Source organism: Papio anubis, unplaced genomic scaffold (genome assembly GCF_008728515.1).
Source record: "Papio anubis isolate 15944 unplaced genomic scaffold, Panubis1.0 scaffold298, whole genome shotgun sequence".
Lineage (NCBI taxonomy): Eukaryota > Metazoa > Chordata > Mammalia > Primates > Cercopithecidae > Papio > Papio anubis.
Genome location: NW_022163083.1, coordinates 42,921 through 70,425, shown reverse-complemented (window position 1 = coordinate 70,425; position 27,505 = coordinate 42,921). Strand labels below are relative to the sequence as shown.

At 35.7% G+C, this 27,505-nt stretch overlaps 1 long non-coding RNA gene across 1 annotated transcript in view; it reads left to right on the top strand.

Moving 5' to 3' along the window:
* LOC116272991 overlaps positions 1-27,505 on the top strand; it is a 76,138-nt gene that overhangs the window by 40,544 nt on the left and 8,089 nt on the right. Inside the window, exons 2-4 of the long non-coding RNA XR_004181504.1 lie at positions 2,477-2,608; positions 19,388-19,417; positions 19,724-19,769. This is a non-coding gene — a long non-coding RNA (uncharacterized LOC116272991). The remainder of the gene's footprint in view (positions 1-2,476; positions 2,609-19,387; positions 19,418-19,723; positions 19,770-27,505) is intronic.

Genomic DNA, 27,505 nt, shown 5'->3' with positions numbered 1-27,505 from the left:
AGCAATAAAAATATGAATTATTAAGCCATTAAGATACATAGGAGATTCAAAGTTCATATTTCTAAGTTTAAAAAGCCAGTCTGAAAGCCTACCTACTGCATATTTCCAATTATATGACATTTGCATTCTGGAAAAGGCAAAACTATAGAGACAACAAAAATTGGCTTAACTTCCCTATAACATCACCTTGGAGCTTAGGATATCAACATGAATTTTGAAGGGACACGAATATCCAGACCATGGCATTCTGTAAGTCTGAAACTGTTTAAAAATAAAATATATTAAAAATGTCTTAAGCCTTTAGGAAATGGTTACATTTCATAAATATATTTTTTATCTGAAAATCTTATTACTCATGTCAAGGTTAAATTGAAATCAGAATCTCACCATTTCCCTAAATACCTGCCACAAATGATTGTAAAACCTACACCCAGATTCTGTAATGCATCTTTAAATTCTCCTGTATTCAGGAATGAATGGTTAATGGCTTTGCTTTGTGTGGCTCAGTGTTTTTTAATCCTTTCTTCTTTCATCCTAGTCCTCTAACCCTTTTAGAAGCTAAATTTTGTCATTTTAATATGATGGTAATTGCTATATGCTACTCTATTCAGCATCAGACAGGATTGCCTCAGGGAAAAAAAAGAGATAAGTGCCCTGTTGAGTTTAAATAGATTTGTTCTGCAGATATGCCAAACTACATTTTATTTTTAAATCTCTATCAAATGAATCTGAATCTATTTCAATTGTTGCGTTTTATTGATGGTAAGACTTTTGAATGAGACTTTTTTCTGTTCTACATTTTAAAAAAATGAGAAAAAACAACCTTTTGGTATCAACTACACACATTTTATGTCTAATTTTACTGGAAAGTTTATTTAACTAAGCATTTGTGCAATCATTTTCCTGAATTAAATGGCGATATCCAAATAAAAAACATTTGTATGGTGACCAGTAGCAATTTCTTCTCTAAAGAAAGATGGTCACAAATTTCAAAGATAAGTATATGTGTTGCAATTATTGAAGCTGTATACTATGCTAGATTATTACATTAACAGAACATATATTTTAATATATTTAATAATTGAAAATAGTAGAAACAGAAATGAAATCAATGGAATATACTCTCTTTTATTAAAAAGTTGGTTAAGATTGAAACCAAAGGCTTTTAATCTTAATTATGGGTCAATTTCACCTAATAAAACCTTAATAAAAATAAACAGGAGAAACTAGTTATTGGATTATACTTTTCGTAAAATCTATTTTCTTCCAATGTTGTTTTATTTTTTTAAATTTTATTATATTTTATTTTATTCAATAGTTTTTGGGGAACAGGTGGGTTTTGGTTACATGGGTAAGTTCTTTAGTGGTGATTTCTGAGATTTTGGTGCACTTGTCACCAAAGTAGTATATACTGTACCCAATGTGCAGTCTTTTATCCCTTACTCCACTCCCACACTTCTCCCATAGTCCCCAAAGACTATTATATTTTTCTTATGCCTTTGCCGTATCATAACTTAGCTCCCATGTATAAGTGAGAACATACAATGTTTGATTTTCCATTCCTGAGTTACTTTACTTAGAAAAATAGTGTCTGACTCCATCCAGGTTGCTGCAAATAACGTTGCTTGTTCCTTTTCATGTCTGAATAGTACTCCATAGTGTGTGTGTGTGTGTGTGTGTGTGTGTGTGTATCACATTTTCTTTGTCCACTTGTTGGTTGATGGGCGTTTAGACTGGTTCCATATTTTTGCAACTGCAAATTGTGCTGCTATAAATATGCAGGTACAAGTGTCTTTTTCATATAATGACTTACTTTTCTTTTTTTTTTTTTTTTTAATAAAAGAATTTTAATTGACTCACAGTTCCACATGGCTGGGGAGGCCTCAGAAAACTTACAGTCATGACAGAAGGCAGCGGGGAAGCAGACACGTCCTACATGGCTAGAGCAGGAGGAAGAGTGAAGGGAGAGGTGCACACATTTTTAAACCAGATCTCATGAGAACTCACTATTATGAGAGCAGCAAGGGGGAAACCTGCCCCCATGAGCCAGTCACCTCCCCACAGACCCCTCCTCTAACACTGGGGATTACCGTTTGACATGAGATTTGGGTAGGGGCACAAATCCAAACCATATCAACTTCCTATGGTTTTAAATGTTTATTTCAATTCAAATACATAGTATTTCTCAAGAAGAAATGACATTAACGTATTTCAAGGGTTACTAGCATTAGTCCTGACAATGATTTCCTTCCTTACTGAGACAATGATCTCTAATAAACAAAAATAGAAGTATAATTAAGGACTAAGTTATGTGTGTTAATTAGTAGGCATATGTCACTGTATATAGACTGGTCAATTGTTACTGTCCCACTGTTCTTTAATACAGATGCCTCTGGTACCTTGCTTGACTCTGTCATTAGGAATGTCAAATTGTACAAAAGTATATACCTTGACATTATTCTTTCACTTTTCCTAGACTTTCTTATTTTAGATCATAGCTGGCCATTTGATGACTTCTTGTAGTATTGCCTACTAGCTTTATCTACGGGTTCATATCAGGCAGACCGGAGCTCTCTCCCTAGAGCTGTCACATATATTGCGTCCTTGGGTAAGTGTATTAGTCCATTTTTATACTGCTGTAAATAACTGCCTGAGACTGGGTAATTTGTAAAAGAAAGACGTTTAGCTGACTCACAGTTCAGCAGGGCTGGGGTATTTTTGCCATATTTTTAAATGATGCATTTATTTACTTCTTATGGATTAACAGAACTGAAGAAAGTGGTAGGGCCTCAGAGCTGTGGTAGTGAGCCTCTGGAAGAAAGACGTATGTGTCCTCCATGAATAAATATGCAACTCACAAAAAAAAAAAAAAAAGAAATTTTTTTTTAAATGCAACTGAGTGGCACATTGGGAAGAAAAAAGTGAAATAAGGTACATCTTTCAGTTCCAAGGTTTCCAGATATCATAATAATTTCTTTTTATGTCATATAAATTCCCACATATATCTTCCCCTCCTTGTAAACAAATTTCCCTTTTTTTAAGCTTTTCTTGTAACAAATCTGTTTATCTCCCTTGCCTTGCCACTTCTGTTTTGTATTTTACATGCTAATCTCCAGTTCAAAGATTCCTTTAGTATTTTTTCCCTGTGTTCATCCTGTTCACTTACTTGTATTGAATAAAAAGGCTCAGGATAATAGATTAGCCATTTCTATCATGCAATGCATCCCCCTTTATCTGGAGAATTAAAACATTGTTGTTCCATATCAGTTTCTTATTTACATCTTTTGAAAAAGCAATGAATGATTTCTGCACAAATTAGATGTAGGTTAAATTTTAATATGGCACTTGGCATTATTTCAATTCATAAGAAATTAATTCCTTTACTGCAAACCTCAGAATTTGTTCCATGTTTGATCATGTTCACTTATGCTGTAATAGACATATTTATGATGACCTTTTAAATTATAATGATAATGAAATAGTTACAATTGGGTACTTAAAATGTGGCAAGGTTTGTGCTAAGTGTTTTAATAGCATTATCTAAAAAAATCCTTAAAATAACAACTTAAAGTAAACACTATTGTTATTTTCTTCTTGTGGGTAAAGAATGTAAGTCTAGATAGGATAGGTAATATCAGTAAATAGTCAGGCTTTGTGTCCCCACCCAAATCTCATCTTGAATTGTAATCCTCATAATCCCCACAATCCCCACGTGTCAAGGGAGAGACCAGGTGGAGGTAATTGAATCATGAGGGTAGTTTCCCTCATGCTGTTCTTGTGATAGTGAGTGAATTCTCAGGAGATCTGATGGTTTTATTTTCCCTTTGTTCAGCACTTATCCTTCCTGCCACCCTGTGAAGAAGGTGCCTTGCTTCCCCTTCTCCTTCTGCCATGATTTTAAGTTTTCTGAGGCCTCCTCAGCCCTGCTGAACTGTGAGTCAGCTAAACGTCTTGCTTTTACTTTTCTTTGAGTAGATAGATACCCAGTAGTAGGACTACTGGGTCAAATGGTAGATTTACTTTTAGTTCTTTAAGAAATCTCCATACTGTTTTCCATAGTAGTTGAACTAGTTTACATTCCCACCAGCAGTGTAAAAGTGTTCTCTTTTCACCACATCCACATCAACATCTGTGATTTTATTTTTCAACTGTGGTCATTCTTGCAGGAGTAAAGTGGTATCTCATTGTGGTTTTAATTTGCATTTCCCTGATAATGGGTGATGGGCATATTTTAATATATTTATTAATATAATTAATATATTTTTATTTGTTTATATTTTTATTGTATTTGTTTTATGTCTTCTCAAAATTGTGTATTTATGTCCTTTGGCTATTTTTTGATGAAATTATTTGTTTTTTCCTTGCTGACTGAGTTCCGTGTAAATTCTGGATATTAGTTCTTTGTCAGATGCATAGTTTGTGAATATTTTCTCCCATTCTGTGGGTTGTGTTTACTCTGCTGATCATTTATTTTGCTGTGCAGCAGCATTTTATTTTCATTAGGTACTACCTGTTTGTTTTTGTTTTTGTTTCATTTGCTTTTGGATTCGTGGTTATGAAGTCTGTGCCTAAGCCAGTGTATAGAAGAGTTTTTCCAGTGTTAACTTCTAGAATTTTTTTATAGCTTTAAGTCTTAGATTTAAGTATTTGATCCATCTTTAGTTGATTTTTATATACAGTGAGAGATGAGGATCTAGCCTTATTCTTCTACATGTGGCTTGCCAGGTATCCCAGCACCATTTGTTGAATAGGGTGTCCTTTCTCCTCTTTTTTTTTATATTTATTTATTTATTTATTTGATTTGATTTGTCAAAGATCAATTGGCTGTAAGAATTTGGCTTTATTTCTGGGTTCTCCATTCTGTTCTGTTCATCTATGTGCCTATTTTTACACCAGTGCCATGCTGTTTTGGTAACTGTAGCCTTCTAGTATGGTTTGAAATCAGGTAATGTCTCCAGATTTGTACTTTTTGCTTAGTCTTGCTTTGGCTATAGGGGCTCTTTTTTAGATCCATGTGAATTTTAGGATTTTTTTTTACTACTTCTGTGAAGAAAGATGATGGTATTTTGATGAGAATTTGTTGTTTGCTTTTGGCAATATGGTAATTTTCACAATATTGATTCTACACATTCATGAGCATTGTATGTATTCCCATTTGTCTGTGTCATCTATGATTTCTTTCAGCAAGATTTTAGTTTTCCTTATAGAGATATTTCATCTCCTTGGTTAGGAGTATTCCTAAGTATTTTATTTTATTTTATTTTATTTTATTTCATTTCATTTTATTCACAGCTGCTGTAAAGGGATTAAGTTCTTATTTTGACACTCAATGTGGTTGCTGGTGGTGTAGAGAAGTGCCACTGATTTGTATACATTGATTTGAATCTTTTCCGAATTCATTTGTCAGTTCTATAAGCTTTTTGGTTGACTCTAGGGTTTTCTAGGTATACGATCATATCATCATTGAATAGCCACAGCTTGATTTCCTTTTTACCGATTCAGATGCCCTTTATTTCTTTCTCTCGTCTGATTGCGCTGGCTAGGACTTCTAGTAATATGTTGAATAGAAGTGGTAAAAGTTGGAATCCTTGTCTTGTTCCATTTATCAGAGGGAATATTTTCAGTTTTTCCCTTTTCAGTATAATGTTGGCAGTGGATTTGTCATGTGTGACTTTTATTACTTTGAGGTATGTCCCTTTTTTGATAATTTTGCTGAGGGTTTTTATTATACAGGGATGTGGATTTTGTCAAAAGTGTTTCTACATACACATATCCAAATAATCATATGATTTTTGTTTTTAATTCTGTTTATATGATGTATCACATTTACTGACTTGCGTATGTTAAACCATTCCTGCATCCCTGGTATGAAACCCACTTGATTATGATGTATTATCATTTTGACATATTGTTGTATTCCATTAGCTAGTATTTTGTTGAGGATTTTTGTATCTATGTTCATCAGGGATGTTGGTCTGTAGCTTTTTGTTGTTGTTATGTCATTTCCCTGGTTTTGGTATTAAGGTGATATTGGCTTCACAGAATTATTTAGGGATGATTCTCTCCTTCTCTATCTTTTGGAATAGTTGCAGCACGATTGGTACCAATTCTTCTTTGAATGTCTGTTAGAATTCAGCTCTGAATTTATCTGGTCCTGGACTTCTTTTTTTTGGCAATTTTTTTTTTTATTATGGTTTCGATCTTAGCACTTGTTATTGGTCTGTTCAGAGTTTACAATGCTTTTTTGTTTATTCTAGGAGGGTTTTATACTTCTAGGAATTTATCTTGCTCTTCTAGATTTTCTAATTTGTGTGTGTAAAGGTGTTCATAATAACCCTGAATGATCTTTTATATTTCTGTAGTATTGGTTTTAGTATCTCATTTCTAACTAAGCTTATTTGGATCTTCTCTCTTCTTTTCTTGGTTATTCTCACTTGTGGTCTAGCAATTTTGCTTATCTTTAAAAGAAATAGATTTTTGTTTAATTTATATTTTGTATTTTTGTTTGTTTCAATTTCATTTAGTTCTGCTCTGATCTTCGATATTTCTTTTCTTCTGCTGGATTTGGGTTTGGTTTGTTCTTGTTTCTCTAGTTCCTTGAGGTGTGACTGTAGATTGTCTATTCGTGCTCTTTCAGACTTTTTGATGTAGGCATTTAATGATATAAACTTTCCTCTTAGCACTTGCTTTTGCTGAATTTTATAGGTTTTGATAAGTTGTGTCACTGCTATTGTTAAGTGCAAAGAACTTTTAAATTTCCATCTTGATTTCATTGTTGAATCAAACATCATTCAAGAGCGGAGTATTTTATTTTCCTGAATTTGTATAGTTTTGAGGGCTCCTTCTGGAGTTAATTTCTAGTTTCACTGCATTGTCTTCTGAGAAGATACTTAATCTGATTTTGATGTTCTGAAATTTATTGAGACTTGTTTTGTGGCCTATAATATGGTTTATCTCAGAGAAAGTTCCATGTGCTGCTGAGAAGAATGTATATTCTGCAGTCATTGGGTAGAATGTTCTGTAAATATTTGCTGAGTCAATTTTTTTCTGTGGTTTAAATCTGTTGTTTTTTGTTGTCTTTCTGTCTTGATGACCTCTCTAGTGCTATCAGTGGAGTACTGAAATCCCCCACTATTATTGTGTTGCCATCTATCTCATTTCTTAGGTCTAGTAGTAATTATTTTATAAATTTGGGGCCTCCAGTATTAGATGCATATATATGTAGGATTGTGGTATTTTCCTGTTGGACTAGTTCTTTTATCATTATGTAATGTACCACTTTGTCTTTTTTAGTGGTTGTTGCTTTAAAGTCTGTTTTGTCTGACATAAGAATACCTACTCCTGCTTGCTTTTGGTGTCTATTTGCATGGAATATATATTTCCATCCCTTTACCTTAAGTTTATGTGAGTTCTTAAGTGTTAGGTGAGTCTCTTGAAGACAGCAGATACTTGGTTGGTGAATTCTTATACATTCTCCCATTCTTTGTCTTTTAACTGAAGCATTTATGACTTTACATTCAATGTTAGCAGTGAGATGTGAAGTACAATTCTATTGATCGTGCTAGTTGTTGCCTAAATACTTTGTGGGGCTTTTTTTTTTTTCATTGTGTTATCATTTTATATATCCTGTGAGATTTATGCTTTAAGGAGGTTCTATTTTGGTGCATTTAGAACTCCTGTTAGTAATTCTTACAGTGCTGGCTTGGTAGTGACAAACTCACTCGGCATTTGTTTCTCTGAAAAAGATCGTATTTTTACTTCTTTTATGAAACTTAGTTTTGCTGGATACAAAAATACTGACTGAATATTGTTTTCTCAAAGGAGGCTAAAAGTAGGAACCCAATCCCTTCGGGGGATTCTGCTGAGAAATCTGCTATTAATCAGATAGGTTTTCCTGTATAGGTTACATGATGCTTTTGCTTCACAGCTCTTAAGATTCTTTCCTTCATCTTGACTTTAGATTAGCCTGATGACCATGTGCCTAGGTGATGATCTTTTTGTGATGAATTTCCCAGGTATTCTTTGAACGTCTTTTATTTGGATGTCTAGATCTCTAGCAAGGCTGGGGAAGTTTTCCTTGATTATTTCCTTAAATATGTTTTATAGACTTTTAGATTTATATTCTTTCTCAGTAATCTCAATTTTTATTTGTTCTGGTCTCTTGTTTAAACTTTCCATGCATTTTGCATTTCTCTAAGTGTGTCTTCCATTTGCAGAAGTTGTGATTGTTTTTTCTTCATAACATCTATTTCTCTGGAGAATTTTTCATCCATATCCTCTATTTTTTAAAATTTCTCAAGTTGTTTTTACCTTTCTCTGATATCTCTTTGAGTAGTTTAATAGTCTACCTTCTGATTTCTTTATCTGATAATTCAGAGATTTCTTTTTCGTTTGGATCTATTGCTAGGAAGACAGTGTGATGTTTTGGGAGTGTCATAGAATCTTGTTTTGTCATAACCAGAATTACTTCTCTGGTTCCTTCCCATTTGGGTAGACTGTTTCTTCAAATTGTTCTTTAATATAGTTTTAATTGAACTGTTTTTCTCCACTCTTAAGGACCAGACTAATATTTAGCTTAGCCTAATTTGGTTCTTGGTATTTGTAGGGGTGAAGATTCTGTATGAATTTCTTAGTCATAGAATGTCTTTGTGTGCCGGCTTCCCTTAAGCTGGTTGTGGTTGTTATATTCTTGGTATGCAAACTACTTCACTTCTCCTATTGTGTTGGAATAGCAGGAATCTCTTGAATCTTATTTCTCTTGTGGTGTACATTTTATTTGTTTATTTAATTTTTTTCCAGTGTTTTATTTATTTAATTGATGATTCAGGGTGCAGCACAATTGGGGTGGTAGCCCTGGATAGGCACTGGTTGTGGCTAAGGCAGGCAGATAGATGTAATAACCAACAGTGGGCTGAGGTCCCAGCCTTGATGAGGATGGCTGGGGGAGATCTCAGTTAGATGTGCTGAGGTTTTATCAGTGTGATGAGTGAGAACTATCTCAACTCCCCTGCCAGGTCAGCAGGAAAAATCTGTTCACCTCTCAGCCTCGCTCTCGTAGCATGTCAGCTATTCAGATCAGATAGGCATCTCTTTTCATCTATAGTGAGAGAGGAGAGAAGGAGACCCCTATATTGTTGTATAATGTTTCAAGAAGAAACAAGGAAACGAAATCAAAGGCAGGCAGCCCGACGCCAGGCATCAGACCTAAAAACCAGGCCTTGGCCTGCCTGACCTTAGCCTGATAGTTAAAATTCAACCCATGACGTAGCAACCGATGTTATCCATAGATTCCAGACATTGTATGGAAGGACATTGTGAAACTTCCCGTTCTGCTCTGTTTCACTCTGATTACCTGTGCATGCAGCCCTGTCACATACCCCCCTAGATTGCTCAATCAATCATGACCCTTACATGCAAAACTTTTAGCGTTATGAGCCCTTAAAAGGGATAGAAATTGTGCACTTGGATTTTTAAGATGCTAGTCTGCCGATGCTTCCAGCTGATTAAAGCCACTTCCTTCACTATCTCGGTGTCTGTGGGGTTTTGTCCACCTCTCATCCTGCTACAACAGGAATGTTGGTGCTCCAAGTAGGGAAGAATTATGACTCTGCCTCTCGTGCAGGCCTGAATCTGGGATGTGCTCCTCCTGTGGAACTGCTGTCACCCTGGATTTTTCCAGTAAGACTGTAACTGCTCTCATGCTGGATTGTGCCTTCATGCTGCATTGCTTTGGGGGAAGCCACACCTGTGTCTGCAGTGTAGTACCAGAGGGGAACAAGGACCCCTTCTCCAAAACCCTTAATGTTCACAGAGGCTGCCTGCGTGCTAGGGTGTAGGTACAGACTTCGCCTACTGCACCCAGCACTGCAGTTGTGTCTCTGCTGTAATAAACCACGCACCAATGGAAAGATCTGGAACTCAAGGCCTGCTGTTCAGATTCTTTTGTTGTATAGGGTAATCCCTTGATGTAGTGCTCTTCCTCTTCCCCTAGGGATGGGATTCTTGACAACTGCACTGTAGTGATTATTATTGCTTTTCTCAGGACAGTCACCTAGCAGGGCTACCAGCTCTGGACTGATTCTGCGGAATGTCTGCAAATAGTCTTGTAATGTGATCTGTCTTCAGGTGTCCCAGCCATGAATACCAGTACCTTCTCTGGTGGGGGTAGCAGGGGAGAGCAGCAGACTCTGTGAGAATTCTTGGCTGTAGATGTTTAGTGTTCTGGCTTTCTTGAATGATGATTATGCTAGCAGTGAAATTGTCACGTGGACAGATATAGCACCTCTGGTTAGTTAGGATGTTGCAGTTGGTGATATTACCTGTTGTTTTCTCTTTCCTGGGAGTAGGATTATTCTGTAATAAGTTGCTATAAAGACCTGAGTTGATTGGCCTCTAGTCCGGAGGTGGAGCTTACAGGAGAGCAGCAGCTGCAGTATTGCAGTAGGGTATAAGCTTGCCCTAAGTTGGCTGCAGGAAGTATTCTGGTTTCTCAGGAATGAGCAGGACCATAAAGGATTGTCTTTTGTGTTTGGCTACCAGGGTGGGTAGATAAATACCATCAGGTGAGGGCAGGGTTAGATGGATCTTAGCTCAGACTCTCCTTGGGCAGGGATTGCCACAACCACTGTGGGGAACGAGGGTGTGGTTTTTATGTCAAGGGAGTTATGTTCCAGAGGGGACTATGGCTGCCTCTGCTGTGGCATATAGTTTGCTAGGGAAATGGGGGGATAGCCAGTAGTGAAAGGCCTCAGCCAGCTCCCACACTGTTGGCGAGTCTGGTCTCACTCCCCTCGTCCCCCGCCAGCAACGGTTTAGATCTCGCCAGCCTGAGTGCGGAACTCAAAACTGCCACAGGCTATAAGCTTCCACACTGCGCAAGAATGCTCAGCTTTTAGGCCTCACTCCTCCCTGAATGTCCATAATATCAACCACAGTTCTTGCACTGATATCTGCAGCAATTCCTGTTCACCCCTCGGATTCTGCTCGAAAAACTTCATGCCCGTTCAAAATTATTACAAATTTCAGCTGGAAGCTTCTTACACCCTGTGACCCCTCCCTAAGTCCGCTGGGTGCCTTCCTGGAGGACCTCTGTGGGGTGTAGTCAGAGATGGCTTCCCTGGGCTCAAGCTGGAGAATGGAAGTGCCTATAAGGCTCTTCCTGATGCTATTTCCACTTTTATATTTCATGCAGGTCTCTAAATACATTCCAGCTCTAGGTAAGGTTAAATCCTTCTCCTGTAATCTGGATTTTCAGATTCCCCAGTGTGAGTGTGTGTTCGGAGGCAGGTTTTAACTCCCTCTCACACTTTCCGAATGCATAGTTTTTGCCTGTCTCACGGAATTTGCAGTGGCGTGCTGTTTCTTTCAAATAATCTGTGAATTCTTTCAGTTTTTCTGGTATGCTCCTGTGATGATTCTTGGAACAAAAGTTCATGGTGTGAATCTCCACACATTGTTCTGTCCATCCATGTGGGAGCTGCACATTAACCCTGTTATCTGTCATCTACCCTCACATCTTTTTCTAATTTTAAAGCAATTTATGTTTATCGTGGACAATATAAAAATATTTAATGATATAATTTTTAAAAGTATCATTACCCATATACAAACATTATTTTAATTTTAAGATACAGCATCTCAATATATTTACAAAAATGTACACACATCTATTTTATACATGGCCATATGTATGTTACTATTTACACACAATTTTTCTTTACCTAAGTGGACATTTTTCTATGTCAATAATTTTGTAAATGAATGAATTAATAAACAAAAAAGTAAATGAGAAGACTCATGATTCTGAACTTTTATACCTTTCAGAATTATAGGTAACTATTGACCTGGCGACAAGGAAATTTAACCACTGTCATTAACTGCATCCATTGGTATAATCAGAAATTTTAAACTTTTTTAAACCTCAGATTAGTGTAAAATGAGGGTGTTGGACATATAATCTTGAGGTATGGAAAGAACGGAGTTGACCAATAAAGATTCATGGTGACAAGTAATAGAAAGCAATTCTGCTATAATAAGCAGAAACTTAATTCAAAGGCTATCATTAAGCTCTGAGAATTCATGGCAATATTGGAGAATCAGTCTAAGAATATGGGCAGAGCTAAGGAAACCTGGGTAGAAAATTTGTATGTATAATGATTGTACTGGTCTGTTCTCACACTGCTATAAAGAACTACCTGAGACTGAGTAATTTATAAAGAAAAGTGGTTTATTTGACTCACAGTTCTGCAGGGTGTACAGGAAGCATGGCTGGGAGCCCTCAGGAAACTTACAGACATGGCGAAAGGCAAAGGGGAAGCTAGCATGTCATACTATTGCAGTGCAGAAGAGAGAGAGAGAGAGAGAGAGAGAGAGAAGAGGGAAGTGCTACACACTTTCAAACAACCAGATCACATGAGAACTGTTATCACGAGAAGAGCAAGGGGGAAGTTCGCCCCCACGATTGAATCACCTCACACCAGACCCTTCCTTCAACATGTGGGGATGACAATTTGACATGCGATTTAGGTGGGAACACAGAATCAAACCGTATCAATGATACAACTGAAACGTGTGTTTAGAATTCCATTCTAACCTCTATTGCTATCACTGGATTCTTGCTGCCTCTGAACTCTCCCAGTGCTGTCACTATGAATGATCTCCCCACTTTGAATGAAGTCTTTGTGTTAGCTTAGTGGAAATTCAGGTCCTGGGAGAGAGCATCTAATGGGCTAAGTGACTATGTCCACTTTTAAGAGCTAGGGAAGCAAAGTGTTGTACATTCATTCAATGTAATAGCACTGAAATATCAAAAAAAAAAAAAAAAAGAAAATAATAAAAAGTTTTCAATAAACAGTATTATATATAAATTCAACCCAGAAAAAAATACTTAAAACAAAAGCTGTAAATTAAAACCCTAGAGTAGCTAAAGGTTGTTATTAAGATTATTTCATTTCTTGAATAATTATACTTTTCTTCATCAGAGATGCACTTTTATGATTTCTATGTCTTATGTCCTTTCTTCATGCATATATGCTTCCTTATCCAGACAGCTAATATTTTTATAGAATGGTACATTTTGTTTCTTTATCTTAGGAGAAATGTGATTCTTTGTCCTCAACATCACAGAGAAATTTTGTATAATGTATTCCAGATTTGTCAGTAATTGACATGTAACCTTGCACGTTAACATTTCTGTATTTCAGCTTTTTTATCTATAAAATTGATAACATATCTCTTTCTAGATTTATTGTAATGTTGCAATAAATCCTTATATGTAAAGTACTTACAATAGTACCTTGCACATAGTAAACATTGTGAAATGTTAGCCGTTGTCATGATAATCACGATTGTTCTTATTATTACAAAAAAACTCCCATGAGGCCGGGTGAGGTGGCTCTTGCCTGTAACCCCAGCACTTTGGGAGGCTGAGGCGGGCAGATCACAAAGTCAGGAGTTTGAGATCAGCCTGACCAACATGGTGAAATCCCGTCTGTACTAAAAATACAAAAATTAGCCTGGCATGGTGGCGGGTGCCTGTAATCCCAGCTACTCAGGAGGCTGAGGCAGGAGAATCGCTTGAACCCAGGAGGTGGAGGTTTCAGTGAGCTGAGATCGTGCCACTGCACTCCAGCCTGAGTGACAGAGCGAGATTCTGTCTCAAAAAATAAAAATAAAAAACAACAAAACAAAACAAAAAACAGAAAACAAAAACAAAAACATTAAAACCTCCCATGAATGTTTATATTTTATAAGAGAATCTCATGGAAGAAAATTCACAAGATTAAATGGGAAACATCTAGATTTGAAAATGGCATTTTTTTGGCATTGACTTGAAACAGAATGCCAATTCATATCCTCTATTCTATCTATTCATGAAGCTTGGCCTATATAAACTAAACGTATTCTTTATTGTCTATGCAGTGGACAGGATAAAAGAAAGTAATATTTATAGCCTGAATTGCTAAATTCAACTCTAATTATTTACTGCTTTTGTCAGCTTATCTCAAATAATATTTTAAAAATTAGTATGCTACACTTCTTTCCCATCATGTGTATTCAGGAGCCATAGGGAGGCTGCAAGATGTAAGCCAAAAGAGCTGTTATCTAATACTTAAATTATTTTGTATCCCAATCTTTCTATTAATATTCTTGGATAGCTAACACAGATAAAAAACACTTTTTAAAAATCATAAGGCACATTTCCAAAATTTGATGGACTACTATATGAAATAATATTTTTAGCAATTCAGTTACCTGATAGCATCAGAAGTTTTCAATTTGGTTTATATTCAAAATGTGATTTTTTAAAGTATAAAACATATATTTTTGGGGATAAGTCAAAATTCACCCGTTTTAAACTTAATATTTGAATCACAGAAATCTAAAACAGCACTTTTCTTATATACTATATTAAACTTAATTAAATTAAGTTTGATTACATTTTGCATGATAAACGAATAGATGTTGCCTTTTTTTAAAAAAATAAAATAAATATAGATAAAATGTGCCAAAAATACCAAACTTTGTCATTTGGTAAATTCAGTACCCACTATGAAAAAGTTCAAATATTAACTTTTACAAACCACATTTAATAGAAAAATATTAGTAACAAGATTTTAATTTTTTGCAACTATTTTCAGAAATTTTATTGTATGAATAACTCAGGGTTCAGATCTTGAAAAGTAAACATTAGACTTCATAGTTAATATTTCACAGTCGATGCAATATCAAATATAATAATCATAAATTTTTGTCCACAGCATTATCAACTTAGTTTCTCATTTTGCATCAGAGAAAATATATTCCTTTTTTATACCAATAGTTGAAATGAAAACAATTGCATAGAATTACAAAGAGAAACTATAACGGGTAGGTTTTGAGGCAAGAAGTAAAGAATTTTCTTTGTATCAATTAATACAAGGGTATGCATGTTTTGAGAATATACTTTGTTTCGCACATTATGATGCCATCATTGACTCATAGTCACTTTTGATTATTAAGAAAAAGACAGGGTTATGATTTTGATGTGTTTGGTGATCAAACATAGAAAATGACAAGTAATTTACAAGTTATGGGATTTCCTCTGTTGGGAAGCAGAGGTGTTTTAAAACCAGATATTGCATATCAATATATGAGATTTATCTTCATTTTTAGATAAATGGGCCTTATTCTGTAGCATCTGAATTGGTCACAGGGAAAAAAGTAAACAAATTGACAAGGAAACACAAATTTAACTTTCATAACTTCTTTCCACCTAGTCCTGTCATTCTGGTATGCTCCTTCTTAGACACTGTACTTTACAGAACACCTGCCTCTAATCTCTCCAAATTATGTTTAGGTTCTTCGGAGAAGAAAATTTAGTTACATTTCTGAATATCAAACGTGAAAGTTCCTCCGTGGACAGTTAATTCATTCTATTCATAACTCCAGTTTTTCTAACACTACTGACATTTTTGGTGGTTTGTTTATACTGATCCAAAAGCTGCGAGAGTAAACAAACAGCCTCTTTTCTGTTAAGACCCAATCTTATGTGTGAAATTCATTCATTAACTCAAGGTAGAGATCTGAATCTTCAACCTTGGATATTTTAAGATTATTGTTGAATATTTTAAGATTATTAAGAAGAATCCAGAGTTATAGCATCATCTTAAATAAAAGAAGATGCTCTAGGAGGTTTGAGATGAACTGTTTTGCCACCTACTCACCTAGGGGCTGAAAGTCCAGAACTAAAACGTATAGAAAGTAAAGATACTCTGTTTTTAGGCACTTGAGTTAGAAGGATGTAATTATATTCTTGATGTGTATACATGTTTCTAAAATGTTATGTTCCTAGAGAAGGAATTGACTACACAGAATTGTCTAAGTTTAATTTATTGATTCACTTAACAACTTTTTAGCCTGCTACTATATGCCACACCTAGATCTTAAGATTAGGTATACAAAATTAAATGAGGCAAATTAGATGGGATCATTTATACTGAAGGCAGAACACTTTCTTTGCATGAGAGTGCACACACATTATGGAACATCTTGGAAAAATGAATTGAGGTTTACTATAACAAGTCAAGAAACCAAGGAATATTTATGGAATAATACTCTAACTACAGTATTATTCCAGGTACTGTAAACTTTGTCTTTGATAGAAAACATCAAATTTATAAACTGCACTGTTTCATTCTTAAACATTAGTTTTTGTCTTTTGCTATTACTTACTTATTTTTCCTTTTCTCTCCCCCTTTTTTGTCTCTTTCTCTACCCGTTTCTGTCTTCCTGCTTCCCACTTCCTCCTCTTTCTTTCTGTGAAGACTTATGCAATTGCTTTGAATTAAGTACCCTTAGAGAGTTTGTTTGGGGAAGCACATCAAAGAAAAATGTGAGAAAAAAATTGTTCTTACTGATTTCTTATAACCGTAGTTATTCTATACAAATTGGATTTCTATTAAATTCATTGTTGTATTAGCTTATCATAGTGCAAATTTTATTTGACTATAGTATTTGAAAATAATGTTTAATCTAATTTTTAGTAAGAGTTGGGCAATTAGCATTGAATCATTATTTTCCATTTTATAAATCAATCTCATTTCTAGTTCTGAAAAACTTGAAAGCTAATTTTATTTTCTGTGTTTAATAAAATATCTTATTCAGGAATCTGCAAGACTGCACAGCAGCAAATACTGTGAACTGTATTATAATGTAGAGGGGTTTTTTTACCCTTTGGAATTGAAGCCATACAAAAACACTGTGGGATACCCCTCTTTGCATACACAGTGTGTGGCACAATCTTAGCAGACTCTTATTCACCAGAAGTGACAGACTGAAAAGGAGATCTTGCTGAGATCAACTCCTCCTATGCTTACCTGATTGATTTAATAGAGTACATATTTGGCTTAATTGCTCAATAATAGAAGCAAAATAGATGTCATTATACATATAGTGCTTTCCACTTAATAACTAAAAATCAGAAAAAAGGTTTATTTTTCTAAAACTTTGTAAACATGCTTCACAGTAAATTCTGAAGAATAAGAAGTACTTAAAATGAAAGCAGATACATCTAGTTTTTATGTGTGTGTGTTTATAGGTTATATAGATATGAACACATATATATAGAGAGAGTGATATATCTCTCTAACATTTTATTTTTAAAATATGTGGAATTTTCCCCCATTGCCTACTTTGGAATGTGAATACTGGTTTCACATGAGTTTTTCTTCATCCTTGAATGTAAGCTTCATGAAGGCAAGAATAAATTTTATACTTTAAATGTGTTTATAAAATAAGTTAGCTAGCAGACCAGGCTCAGTAAACATTTACTCAAATAATTCTTTCTTCTCCCTTACCCCTAGCAAATTATCCGTGCATTGTGATATTTTCTCCATCCGAAATGGACTGTAAAGAGATTTCTTCCCCTCGCCCCACGCCGTAGTTTGATTTTGAAAAGGGCACTAGTAACTTCCTATAGGGAAATGGGTCAAGTGACTATGTAACAGTCACTGCCTTTCCCTCAGTCAGGGAACTGCCCGCAGGTATTCCATGGGGAGGTGGAGACTGAGATAGTACTTACATGTTGTTCTCAGACTTAGAAACCCTTCTTTGGAGTTCTCCAGTTTGGGAGTGACACGGCTTCTGGGGATTTCCATAACATGTGTTTAAACCACTTTTCTCTTCTCTGAACATGTAGAATTTATTTCTTATTTATATAAAATTCCACATCAGTCTTTCTAAATCAAGTGACATTTTGTTTTCATATTTAATGAGATAGAAATTATCTGGAGGAACTCAGTCTCCTTGATGTAAATTCATATTTTGTCTTTTGTTTCTGTTACCCAGTAGTTTATTTTTAATTTGATTTAAATTATTCATCATATGTCTCTCAAATATTTTTTTCTTTATTTACTCCTTTGTTTTTCTTTATTTTTCAATCCTGTATAATTACTAGTTTTGTGAAAAAGAAAAATTAAAGTGCTAAGTGCATTAATATCTGTTTTCATATAATCATATTTAATTCTCGATTTTTAAAAACTGAGTCATAATGTGATACAAACACCAACTCCTCTTTAAAAAATACTACTATGTTTAGAGATAATCCTGTTATTATATTTTCATTTTAAGATAACTTTTAGTGACATTAGATATTTCAGCAAGTATACATAATGCATGATTTACAAGTAGAGCAAAACAAATCCATTAACAGTTGAAAATTGTAACACAAATTTAAGTAAAAATTTTCCTGCTAGTACTCATAAAATAATTGTAAAACAGTCTTGAAAATAAACCTTATTTCTATAATTAAGGAATTCGAAGAAATATCAACATTTGCTACTAGCATGCTTTTATCAAAACATACTAAATCAGGAGTGAAGAAGAGATTCCCTACTATAATGAATTAACATAGGCGGCAGAAGGTGCTACAGGTTTTAAGAAGAATCAAGAATAACAATAGCCCTGGCACAAATGGAAAGTAAAATATTTTACATCATTGACTGTTGGGTGCAGAGTAATCTGCAGAAACAAGAAGGTCAAAGTTTGCTAATAGTAAGTCAAAAGTTTATTGCAGTGTGAGCAAAGTATGCCAATTCCCAGAGGAAATGGGATATTGACAAAATATTATTCTTAATCCCTGTTGTTAAAAGATGTCTATGTTGTACAATATTTCACATAAAACTAGATAGAATTCCTTGTATGAGCATTCTTGGGTATACCACTGTTATCTCATGCTTGTCTGGACAGATGAAAGAAAACATGTTTATGTGGGAAGAAGGAGATCAGGAAACAGACTTGCCATAGTGAGCCCCTTCTCTTGGAACTAATTATGAAAACGAAATTTTGTATGTAAGTTAAAAACAGGTAGAAATTCGTCAAATTATTGTCCTTGAAAAGATTCTCTTTTGTGGAATCATTATGATTCTTTTACACATTAATTAATTATTAAAAATAGTATCAGGAGAGTTATACATGTGTTATATGGCCTCATTCCAAAATTCTTCAATTTTCTGAACTCTAGTAATAAAACCAGAAGTGATGAATCTGTAGAAATATAATTTGTAATATTTGTCATAATTTTCAAATATATAAGGTCATAATGAAATATAAAAATGCCACAAATTTATAACCAATTTAGATACCAAAGAAAGTTAAGTCATTGGAGAAAATTCATCTACTTGGCCTAAAATATAAGCAACAAGATTGTAGTATTTAACTCTGTCCTGTCTTTTTTAGTATCTTTGTGTCAATAGAACTGACTGATTATTTAACTTAATCTACCAAGTAATTCCTTCTAAATATTCTATACTACTTTATCCTATGTAAGTATTATCTCACTTGATTGAAATTAATAACACCAACTTTTTTGGATCATCTACTCTATTAAAGCACACATTTTTTTTTTCAGAAATTCTAATTCTTTGAACATCCTTACAAGGTATGATACATTATCATCCTCAATTTTTAATTAAAAATAGTGATGAATATAGTTTGCAGATAAAGATAGTTCAGTTTGGTTTCTTGATATTACATAGTTTCTAAGTGATATAGGTAAGATAGAAACCCCTCTGTGTCAAACTCCAAAAACCATATTTTTTTCTTTACCACAGACTGTCTTGTTACATTTTTTTTAGTTTAATTCTTGACCAAATTTAACTAGATGACAATTACTTTTCACCTCTTCAATAGTTGAAATAGATACCAATCTCTTAACTTTCTATCTTGACATCATTTTTTCACTTAGAAATATCCGAATGAAATGCTCATGAAAGGATTAAGAAAGTCTGCAGGTGAGCCTGGAGCCAGCAGAAGACATCATCGCTAAAAGTATATGCATAACCCGCGTTCGTTACGTTCATTACATTTATGGTCCTGATCCAAAACATTTGAATTCACCAGAATGGTCTTAATATGGTATTGCACGTACCTGGATCTGAAAACCATTAAGTATGAGAGTTCACTGTATTGGTGATGCCAGTTTGTGAACTTCTTATGTAAATACATGAAGGACAAGTTAAAAACTTCAGTCACCCATGTGAAATATAAAAGACTGTCTGAATCCAGCTAAATGTCAAGGTCTAGCCCAATGTGTGAGATTTAGATAAATCATATATTCCAATAAAATCAGAGATTCTCCTGAAACTATAAGAATCAATTATAATTTTACTAATTGGGTTCTTGTGAACCCAAATTCCCACGTAGGAATTTTGCTGGCTTCTATCCATAAGGTCACCAAGATTAAATCTAAATTGGAAATGGGTTTTGGGCAGAAATATTAAAAGATTAACTAAAGGCAGTTGTTCACATACTCTCAGTGGTACATTATAACTTTATGGATCATAAGATTTTAAATGTGCTTGCAACTAGAACTTAATGCAGACTGAACCCTTTGGCAGGCAATAAGTACCACTATTTTCATCCAAAACCTCTTGTGTTTATGCTCTAAAACTGCTGGATGCAACCACTTGTGGAGCCTATTGGAAGACAATTTCTAACTTGAAATTGGACATTGAAAGAGACTTTTCCTGCTACTTAAGGATATCAGATAATTTTGAGACTAGTAATATCTACTATGTCTTTGGTAATGTTGGAGAAAGAGTCCCAAAGAGAGAGAACAGCACAATAATTCTCACTGATAAAGTAGAGATGATATTCCAAACCATATATCAGAGAAATTTCATTATGCATTCCCACATACTGGACAGGTTTCTCCCCTGCCTGCACAACTGATGACAGAGCTCTTGAGGGATCTCCCTGACCCCTACTCAGTGTGGTCTAAACCCTATGTTTTCTTTTCAGCAAAGCAAATCATGCTGATTGGGCCACAATTAATGTCTAGAACTGAGAGTCGAATGGCTATTTTGAAATTGATTGCAATATACTTGGTGGATAGTGTAAAACCCCAGGGGAAGAGGAAACTCCACATTTTTACACTAGGGAAAGCTGAAAGCAGTTTAAATAACAGGTGCATAAGGAGTGAGGGGCCAGGCATGGTGGCTCACTCCTGTAATCCCAACACTTTGGGAGGCCTAGGTGAGTGGATCACGAGGTCAGGAGATCGAGACCATCCTGGCTAACATGGTGAAACCCCGTCTCTACTAAAAAATACACACACACACACACCAAATAGCTGGGCGTGGTGGTGGGCACCTGTAGTCCCAGCTACTCAGGGAGGCTGACGTAGGAGAATGGCATGAACCCGGGAGGCAGAGCTTGCAGTGAGCCAATATCGTGCCACTGCACTCCAGATTGGGCAACAGAGCGAGACTCTCTCTTAAAAAAAAAAAAAAAAGAAAAGAAAAGAAAAGAAAAAAGGAAAAGAAAGAAAAGGAGTGAGGCTCCCACTCTGAGAATAGTGTTTGGACATGTACTAACCCTTGTGCTGTAGCCATTGTCCTTACAGTATATTGAGACAGGGAGGTCCTAGCTGACTGTGTGACAAGTACGTCTTGTGTTTGAGTTACTCAGTTATGGAAGTCTTTGTGGGAATTTACAGAAGCAATCAGGTCATTCATGTAGATGTCCTCCAAAAAGACCATGCAGGCAGCTAAGGGATTGGAATGCTATAGAGACTACCTGAGTCAGATACTGAGAGTTAGCTTCCTGAGTTCATGAAATGAGTAGGCATAATACGCTCAGACTGTGCACACACAATTGGTCCTCAAATCAGATGAAACCACTAATGTGGTAAGAAACTCTGCTTGTGCCAGCAGGAAACCAATCTCCTTAAGATGGCTGTAGATGGAATTCTTAATTCTCAGGGGGCCAGCACCTTGCCGGTGTACTTGAACTACTGCCAGTAGCCCCGGGGGGGTGGAGGGTGGCTACCGATGGGTGTTCCAGCGTTTTTACTCTATGCTTCGTTTATTCAGTTTCAAAAACAACTGTAAAAAATACAATTAAGGTTTGGAATAGCAAACAGGCTGTTAATCCGGCTCACCAAAATATATTTATTATAATTAACCTACACACATTACTCCTACCAATGTACAGCAAGCAAGCAAGAACATACACTTTTAAACATATATATATATTACATTTTTTAATATCCTCAGAGTAGTTGTTTCACTGAATCCACAATTTTGAATAATGTACACTTATAATAAAATGGGTGGTAAGAAAATTTGAGAGGCTGGCTGAATCAATTAAATGAACATGTCCTGACAGAATATGACAGACATAAAGGAAGAACTTCATCGGAACAGTTACTACAATGAGGAGATGAGAATGAGGTCTTGAGCGATAATGCAATAATACAACTTCATATCTGTCCAATTTTAAAAATGTCTTCTTTGGATTTGCCTGATTTTGTTGCCCTAAGGCAAGGACTGCATTTACATGTGTCAGGCCAGAGAACAATGTTGATGCATAAGATGTAATATCTATTAGCTAACTTTGTCAGGGAATAGTCTGAAATAAACTTTAGGGTCAGACAAAATTTTAGCCCTTCTAGCTAATTTAGGTATAACTATGACTGTGTCCTGATTACTAAGTGGCAGAAACAGTCTTACAAGTTTTTACCTATCAAGTCGTAAAACTTCTTCCTTAGAAATGAGATAACAACAGGATATGGTGAGGCAATTATCACTGCTGTTTCTGACTATGGGTAAAGCATTATGTCCAAGCCAGAACGCCCCTTCAAAAAAGGAAGAATGTCAGTTAAACAAGTAATAAAGAAAGAAGAGTTCATGGCAAATGGGAAAGGAACCATATGTCGGTTGTAATCCCAGTGATGAATGCAGCAACTTTAATCCGATAACAGTATCTCAGAGCAAGAAAATAATAGTCTTAGCTATGATTAAGATCTGGTGTTAACCAATGGCATGTGTGGGAAAAGCCACGTGATCTGTAAAAATAGCCATTTGCACAAAGAATGGAAATTGACTTGCTGATTTATAGGTTCTGCCTAAATACTCAATCTGGAGAATATAGAAAAAAAAATGTGTTGCAGTGTCCTCTGATTCAATCAATTGGAACTAACATTGGATTCATGATTTGTAGACTGTTTACTATTTTGTTTTTATTGAAATATATCTCGAGATAAATACTGCACTTGGATCATGTTGCTTAGCTTCTGTCCAAGGTGTGGATTTGAAACAACCTGACAAATTGAGACTGCTGCCAAGGGATGATTGGAAGCCAATTTATGCCACCTTCCCGGAAGGTCAGCGCTTGACTTGCTCCTTTGAATATACTAAAAGTGAATGAAGATTAAATGCCTTTCAGAAAACTGGCATGGTAGCTGAGTAGCTTCAAGAGATGGGGACTTTGGATTGATACTGTGGCCAAATATCACAAATAATTCTCCTTTTGAGATGCAGACATGCTATTCACGACCACTCATACCAAGCTGTATTTAAGACAAGACAGCCCAATGGACAGTTTAGTGGGCTACATATTTTATCTGCATGCTGTGTTGTACCCATCCTGTTTTATGCTACAAATACCCTGTGGCAAGAACTTATGTAGTGACTTGATTAGAACTGGACATGTCAAGCTAGATGTGATGTCAGAATTTCAGTTGTCTATTTTGATCATGTTTTTAGGGATCTAATAGATGCACTATTCCAGGAGAATCACATCAGTTATCAGTCAGTTAGGAAAGATAAAAAATAACCTGTGTGTTGGCTAGGCTTGTCGCCAAACTGATGAAAACCAAACCTAGCCGGGCGCGGTGGCTCATGCCTGTAATCCCAGCACTTTGGGAAGCAGAGGTGGGCGGATAACGAGGTCAAGGGATCCAAACCATCTGGCCAACATGGTGAAACCCTGTCTTTACTAAAAATACAAAAATAAGATGGGCATGGTGGCACACATCTGTAGTCCTAGCTGCTTGGGAGTCTAAGGCAGGAGAATCACTTGAACCCGGGAGGCAGAGGTTGTGGTGAGCCAAGATCATGCCACTGTACTGCAGCCTGGCGACAGAGTGAGACTCCGTCAAAAAAAAAAAAACCACAACAACAACAACAACAAAAAAAACCTATTAGTAGTTCTGATAGAGGGCTTGTACCATGACCCAGGAAGGACAGCATGGACTCTGGTGTTGTCAAAGATCTGTAGTTAGTAAATAAGGCTAGTGACTAAGGCTAACTTGGTACATTTTGGGGTATACTATGAATAGCCTAAACTATGACAAGATGCCACAGGGTAATATGTCATTCATGTTGCTTTCCAATGTCCCAGGTAATAAGATGAAAACAGAGAAGTCCCAAAAACAATTGGTTTCTGAGAATGCTTCTGTATACATTGTTCAGAATTTTGTACATTTAATCCAAACCCCAAATAAATAGTAAAGTGATAATAATATTTTCCTGAAATCATTTATGAAAGATTCAGGTTGCCGGGCGCGGTGGCTCAAGCCTGTAATCCCAGCACTTTGGGAGGCCGAGACGGGCGGATCACGAGGTCAGGAGATCGAGACCATCCTGGCTAACACGGTGAAATCCCGTCTCTACTAAAAAATACAAAAAACTAGCCGGGCGAGGTGGCAGGCGCCTGTAGTCCCAGCTACTCGGGAGGCTGAGGCAGGAGAATGGCGGGAACCTGGGAGGCGGAGCTTGCAGTGAGCTGAGATCCGGCCACTGCACTCCAGCCTGGGTGACAGAGCGAGACTCAGTCTCAAAAAAAAAAAAAAAAAAGAAAGATTCAGGTTATTTCAAAATACAGTATATTGATCTGTACCATTTGAATTATCATTTATGTTTTTTTGTTGTTTAAGGACGATGATTTGTATGAGTATTTAATAATTCACCATCTATCACATCATGAATTTAAATATTCTCTATGTACCAAATAATGCTGTCTTTTCCAGCTCATATTTATATGCTTTGATGCAGAGTCATACATTTTGTTTACTTGACATATACACTTGAATTTCTAACTAAACTTAAAATTTCATCACTTGATGTGTATCTTCCCAATTCATCTCAATCTTTATTCTTTCTCCCCATTTTATAATGATGCTTCTTCTTATGAGTTGATAATTTTCATTTCTTTCTCCCTTGCTGTTATCTAACATACACAAAATCCTATAGGTTTTCTATCCAAAATGTTCTAACAGGAATATTTTTAAATATCTAAATTGCTTATCTGAACTTATACTGTAAAATATGATTATCTCTCAGATATACCATCACAGGCTATCAGATTTAAATTTCTGATTTCCTTTTGTCTCTATGTTAATTTTTTCTCTAAACATTGTGATAAAAATTAGAAAACTTTAAAACATGTTTATCCATTTAGTAACTATGTCTGACCTGAAATAGTACCCTTCCTATCCCTGGGATTGAATCAGATCACATAACTGTGAAATCTTTAATCTTCTTAGGTCGATAGAATCTTAGATAAATGGAGTAAGAATCCAAGATAGGAACAATAAGAACTTTAAGCTTACTATCTCAATGTTTGTCACCCTCAAACCTGTCAGATACTGTTATTATTCCTATTTTATAGATTTGAAACCGAAACACCTAGAGGGCAATGGGCATACCAGAATGCAAAACCATGGCAGAAACTGCTGTCAGACATAGTGGTGAAAGTAATGTGGAAACAGCAAGAAACAGGAGGGTAGAGAGATTCAGGAATCTAAAGCAGAAGATGGAGTAACAGAGACAGGATTTATCTTCTCAATTAGAGCAACCAACAAATAGACAAATATATGGAACAACGGCTGACAAGACAGTAGGCATCAGGAAATGAAAGATACCCCCGAAAGAAACAAATGACATGAGTCCCATGACTGTCCCAGCATGCTGACTTAAGAGAGTTTCCAGGCTGCAGTGCAGGAAGAAGAAACTCACATGGAGCACAGTAGAATCCCTGAGTTAAGGAGATGATGATCCAGAGAGACAAAGCAAGAGTTTACAGGACAGAGTACAAGAAAAGCAAGAGTTGCATAGATAGAGAAGCAGAAAAATCTTCAGTTGACATTCTAAGAGTATTCAACTAAATATTGATCTGCTCACACATGTGAGGAAAATACCAGAGACCAAAGATAGAATCATGTGAAAGGATAAGAGTTAAGGGTACCTGGCATGCACAAAGAGTCAGGAATCATGCCTGTTTCTCCAGTAAGGTTGGAAAACAAAAATCACAGGGAATTTGGGACGATTCATGGAAGAGTCATGTCTTAGTGATATGAAATAATTAGTTCTAGAATGAGCACTGCTTGGGTGAGGTCAAACAAATTCTAAAAGCAAGACCCAAAAGCATCACTCTGTTTGCAAGTAAGTTAACTGCATATCAAAGCAAAGCTAAAAAATAGAAGAATACAAAATTATCCTGCAATCAACAGGTAAAACTGATAATGTCTAGCGTTCAGTAAGTGGGTTATTAAGCCAGCCAAGAAACAGCAACATACAACCTATATGTGATAAAAAAAAAAATAAAAGCTGAAAACTGACACACATATTAGAATTAGCAGACAAAGGTGGTTGAATAACTATTAAATCTGTATTTCATATATTCAAAAGTAAAGTAGAAACACGAAACTTATGAAAAAAACCTCTTGAGATTCAAACTGTAATGTATAAGAAGACAAATACAGTGGGAATATGACATAAAGCTTGCGGAAGCATAGGTAGATGAACTTGAAGACATATAATAGAAACTAACCAGGTGAAATACAAGGAGAAAAGAAAACAAAAACATGAACAAGAAATAAAGAAAACATTAGTGAGTTATAGGACATCAAAAGTCACAAAATTAATGTTCTTGGATTCTCTGGAGGAGAGATAAGAAAAGGCAGAACAGAAAACATATATGAAAAAATGATGGTTGATATTTTTTCCTAATTTGAAGAATCTATAAGCCCACAAGCTCAAGAAACTCAATGAACTTCAAGCACAAGGTAGTAGAAGAAATCTACACCAACACACATCATAATAAAACTGAATAAACAGGCCAGCGATCCACAAAAAATCCTAAAAGTAACTAAAGAAGAAAATGCATGTTTCATAGAGAAGTAAAAGTAAGAATGCAGTAGATTCCTGGTTAGAAACTGTGTGTTCAAGGGCCGGACACGGTGGCTCACTCCTGTAATCCCAGCACTTTGGGAGGCCAAGGCAGGTGGATCACGAGGTCAGGAGATAGAGACCATCCTGGCTAACATGGTGAAACTCCGTCTCCACTAAACGTACAAAAATTAGCGGGACGTGGTAGCCGGCTCCTGTAGTCCTAGCTACTCGGGAGGCTGAGACAGGAGAATGGAGTGAACCCGGGAGGTGGAGCTTGCAGTGAGCCGAGATCGCGCCACTGTACTCCAGTCTAGGTGAAGGAGTGAGACTCAGTTTCAAAAAATAAAAAATAAAAAAATTGTGTTCAAGGAAACAGTAAAAGAAAAAAAAAAAGAAAACCTGTCATCCATGAATTCTACTTTAATAGAAATACCTTTCAAAGTAAATACTTTTTTTTTTCTGAAATAGACCACATGAAATAATCACTAGCATACAAACATCTGACAACAATGTGAAAATCCTGTATGCTGAAAATTATAAAATATTGATGGGAGATATTAAATAAGCCTAAA